Consider the following 4,744-nt stretch of genomic DNA (forward strand, 5'->3'; position numbering starts at 1 on the left):
AGCCTTCTTTGCAGCATTTATGTCATTATGTGCATTCTGTGATAAACACCCTGTACATAATCTTTGTACACTTGTCTACTTACCTTCTTAGGATGAATTCTAAGAAATAGAATGGCTGATTTAAAGGATATACACATTTATTAAATTTTTTTTTAATTTTTTTTTTTAATGTTTATTTATTTTGGGGACAGAGAGAGACAGAGCATGAATGGGGGAGGGGCAGAGAGAGAGGGAGACACAGAATCGAAGCAGGGTCCAGGCTCTGAGCCATCAGCCCAGAGCCTGATGCGGGGCTCGAACTCACGGACCGCGAGATCGTGACCTGAGCTGAAGTCGGACGCTTAACCGACTGAGCCACCCAGGCGCCCCAAATTTTTGAAAAATGTTTATTTATTTTTGAGAGAGAGAGAGACAGAGCATAGGGGCAAAGAGAGAGGGAGACACAGAATCCAAAGAAGGTTTCAGGCTCTGAGCTGTTACCACAGAGCTCGACACAGGGCTTGAACCCACCAACCATGAGATCATGACCTGAGCCGAAGTTGGGCACTTAACTAACTGAGCCACCTAGGTGCCCCAAGGATATACACATTTAAAATGTTGGTTCATGGAACCAAACAGCCCTTAAGAATGTTAACTTCTAGGGGCACCTGGGTGGCTTGGTTGGTTATGTGATTGACCCTTGATTTAGGCTCAGGTCATGATCTCACAGTTTGGTTGGTGAGGTCAAGCCCCACTTCGGGCTCTACGCTGACAGTGCAGAGACTGCTTGGGATTCTCTCTCCCTGTCACTCTCTCCCTCTCCTTCTCACACTTGTGCACGTGTGTTCACTCTCCCTCTCTCTCAAAATAAATATTTTTTTAAAAATATTAACTTCTTCCAACAGAACACGAGATTGTCTATTTCCCCACATTATTAGTAATACTGGGTTGTATGTTTTTCATCTTCCCCATTTGACAGGTGAAAAGTGGTCTTGTCACTGTAAATATGGTGGTTGAGAATGTGACTCTGATACGATGTGATGTGATATGGAATATGATTCTGGAGCCAGCCTGCTGGGGCCTGAATTCGGACATAACCACTTACTGTGTGACCTTGGGTAAGTCATTTAACTTCTCTATCCCTCAGTTTCATCTTTGATAAGGTAGGTGTAATAATAGCTCATATTTCGTGAAGAATAAATCAGTTAATCTAAAATGTTTCAAATAGTCATGGAGATATGTCACTCAGGTATTTTAAAAAAAATTTTTTTTAACATCTATTCATTTTTGAGAGATGGAGAGAGAGCATGAGTGGGTAAGGGGCAGAGAGCGAGGGAGACACATAATCTGAAGCAGGCTCCAGGCTCCAAGCTGTCAGCACAGAGCTCAAACCCATGAACTGCGAGATCATGACCTGAGCTGAAGTCAGATGCCTAACTGACTGAGCCACCCAGGCGCCCCTCACTAAGTATGTTTTAATGTTTCTTTGTATATTAAAGATTGAATATCTTTTCAAATGTATTTTTGACGTTTATATTTTTTGAGTCATTGATCCATGTCCTTTGCACATTTTTCCAGTATTATTTTCTTAATAATTCGTAAGAGCTAAAGTGTTGACCATTATATATGGTGCAGAATTGTCCCCAGTTTGTCATTTGTCTTTTGACTGTGTTTATGCAGTTTTTTGTTGTTGTTGGGAAATTCTGCATTTTTAGGTGGTCAAAATAATCTTTTCTTACAGTTTTTCCTACTGCTAGGCCAATATTTAGAAAAGGCATGCTTCCCTACCTGAAAATTATAAAAATAGTTATTCATTCTCTTTGAATACTTGGGGTGTGTGCGCGTGTGCGTGTGTGTGTGTTTAAACTTAATCTTTAAGTCTTTGATCCATCTGGAATTTATTTTGATATGAAGATAGCAGTAGATATCTGGCTCTATTTCTTTTCAGTTGTGTACTGTCCCAAACCTGTTTATTAAAAAAGAGCAGCAGCCTTTAATCTTTAATCTTCCTTCCCCTAATTTGAAAGTAAGATATCCTAGAGATAGCAAATCTCCATTTCAGAGAATGAATTTCATGTTTGGACTCAGTAGTCATTCAGTTGCTAAGCTGTGGGATGAATATGCTGTGTAAAGCAGTTTGGGATCAGAACTCACAGCTTGACTCTAAGTGATGAGACTGCTGCATTCACTAGTGTAGGCTTCTCTGCTGGCTCTTCTTTGGAGGCTCCTTCTAAATAGGTCCTACTTTGAGGACTGCTTGAAGGGGCTATTGTTAATTTGGAATGGCAAATTCTGTGTCTTTCAAAAAACAAATGAGGTAATTGTAGTGGATGTTTCCTCACTCCAGCCCAGAGTATTGGTAGGGTATTTATAGGGGTATTGAATGGTAATGAACCCATTGTCTTCTACCTGTGTCCTCAGGTAGAGCAGGTCTTTTTGGAACTCTTGTTCCGTCTAGTTTCTTGCCTCTGACTCAAGATGGAGGGAGAGTGGGTCTTATATAACAGAGTGTTCACATATCCCATGGCAGCTGTCATCTGCTAAAGATGATGAAGAAGGGTAGCTAATTCTTACAGGGCATATGTTATGTGCCAGCAGCTGTTCCAAGCACTTTACGTATATAAAGTTTTTATGAGATAGGTGTTCTGTACTGGGTTGAATAGTGTCTTCCCAACAGTTCATGTCCACCCAGAACCTATAACTGTGATCTTATTTGGAAGTAGGATCCTTGTAGATGTAATCAAGTTAAGATGAAGTCATACTGGATTAGGATGGGCCCTAATCTAGTGACTGGTGTTCTTATATGAAGAGGGAGACACAGAGAGAGAAGATGTCCGTATGAAGATGGAAGCAGAGATTGGAGTTGTGCTGCCACGAACCAAGGGATGGCAAGGATTACTGGCAACCACCAGAAGCTGGAAGAGACAAGGAAAGATTCTCCTCTGGAGCCTTCAGAGGGAGCATGACCCTGCTGAAACCTTGATTTTGGACTTCTAGCCTCCAGAACAATGAGAGAATAAATATCTTTTGTTTGAAGTCACCCAGTTTGTAGTGTTTGTTACAGCAGCCCTGAGAAACCAAACATGCTCTTTTATCATCTTCTTTTTCGAATAAGGAAACAGGCCCAGATTGGTTAGATACTTTGAGATCTCTGTAGGCCACTGCTCTGCTGGCTGGGCACTTACTCTGAAGCTCCTCATGTTGCTGTTGTCAGCTCTGCACCACGACCATTACACCTTTTGGTAGTGCTGGGGCTGAGCTGAAGGAATGGCTCCTCCTCTAACACAGCAGGCCACAGCCCTTCCCCATTCTTGCCTTCTTCACACCCTAAAGCAGAAACTCCTCTCAGGAGGCTTCTGACTGTAGCCTGATCATTTCCGCAGGTTGCTTCCCAGCCCCACTCCTCCAGGTGATACCAGGCTTTTATTATTTTTTAATTAAAAAAATTTTTTTTAAATGTTTATTTTGAGAGAGCATGAGCAGGGGAGGGGGCAGAGAGAGGAGACAGAGGATCTGAAGCAGACTCTGTGCTGTCAGCATGGAGCCCAACACAGGGCTCGAGCTCATGAACCATGAGATCATGACTTGAGCTGAAGTTGGACACTTAACCAGCTGAACCACCCAGGTGCCCCTGGGTTTCTATTTTTCATTTCCATGCAGTGTTAGAGAAATGTGGGTGACATTTGGGGGGAGTGTCACTCAGTTTCTAACAGTTTTTATGTTTCCCATTTCTGGCCTGCTATACTTCCTAGAACTCCTGTCAGTAGACGACTCAAGTCTTGGTGTGGATTTTTGTTTTCGTTTTTGAGCTTCAGGATATCACACACAGCTCAGATGGCACATACCACAGTTCATGGCTGTGAGCAGAGAAGGAGCAGCATCATGGCCACATTGGCTCTGAGGGCCCTGGTCACCTGTTTTTGATAAACCAAACATACCACAGTGGTTCTGTCCTTTGCCAAAGTGAGTGGGGGATAAGGATGTTCTCTGACCCAGCCCAGCTACCTAAACAGCTCCTTATTTGCCCATGGTCTCTTTTGCTGGCATCCCAGAAGGGATCTCCTTCCTCAGCATCTCATTGCTGGCTGCAGAATTTTGCCTATTTTCCAATTTGGACCTTTTGCTTTGGGTCCTGCTCTTACTCTTAACAACTCTCACTAGGCTGAGCTCCAGGAACTCAGGAACCATATTTGTTTTGTTTGCTGCTATATCCTAGGAATGAGGAAAAACCTGGTACTTACTAGCCCCTCAAGAAATGTATATTGAATGAAGAAATGAAACAATATTAAACACAAAATAAGGAAAATCCAGCGAAATTCTGATTTTTACCATGATGACTAATTAGATCAATATAATTTGAAATATCTGTTTTTGTCTCTGCTTTTCCAGTTCTCTAAGCACATGCTATTGGATAATCCTGCCTGGATCAGTCCTTTCCTCACCTTGGACTTCACCTTCTTTTCCTCTTTATTCTATCTGCTAAAGTTGCCAGCCAGCCTCTTTCACCCCAGAGGGGGATCCAGCTCCTGAAATCCCAGCCTATGCTAGTGCCTCATGCTTCCTGGGGGCTTGCCAAGAAAGTCAAGTAAGTAGAACATGCACGTTGCTAAAGAGTACCTCAGAGAACTCCCATACTGAATTGTGATTTATAGGCAGCATAGTACATTGTGCCAAGTGATTACACTTAGGCCTTTTTTAGTTGTAATAATCTGCTTCTGTGATCCTGTATGTGGAAAGCCCAGAAGTGTCTCTGTGGTCCTCCTTT

The 4,744-nt window shown here is 42.6% G+C and overlaps 1 long non-coding RNA gene across 1 annotated transcript; it reads left to right on the forward strand.

Annotated features, from left to right (window-relative positions):
* Window positions 1-1,116: 1,116 nt before the first annotated feature.
* On the forward strand, window positions 1,117-3,019 carry LOC112868898 (uncharacterized). Its single transcript, XR_015249135.1, has 2 exons — window positions 1,117-1,447; window positions 2,789-3,019. It is a non-coding gene; the product is annotated as an uncharacterized LOC112868898 (long non-coding RNA).
* The last annotated feature ends 1,725 nt before the right edge of the window (window positions 3,020-4,744 follow it).

The sequence above is a fragment of the Puma concolor genome, chromosome A3 (genome assembly GCF_028749965.1).
Source record: "Puma concolor isolate L17-30 chromosome A3, mPumCon1.1.hap2, whole genome shotgun sequence".
Lineage (NCBI taxonomy): Eukaryota > Metazoa > Chordata > Mammalia > Carnivora > Felidae > Puma > Puma concolor.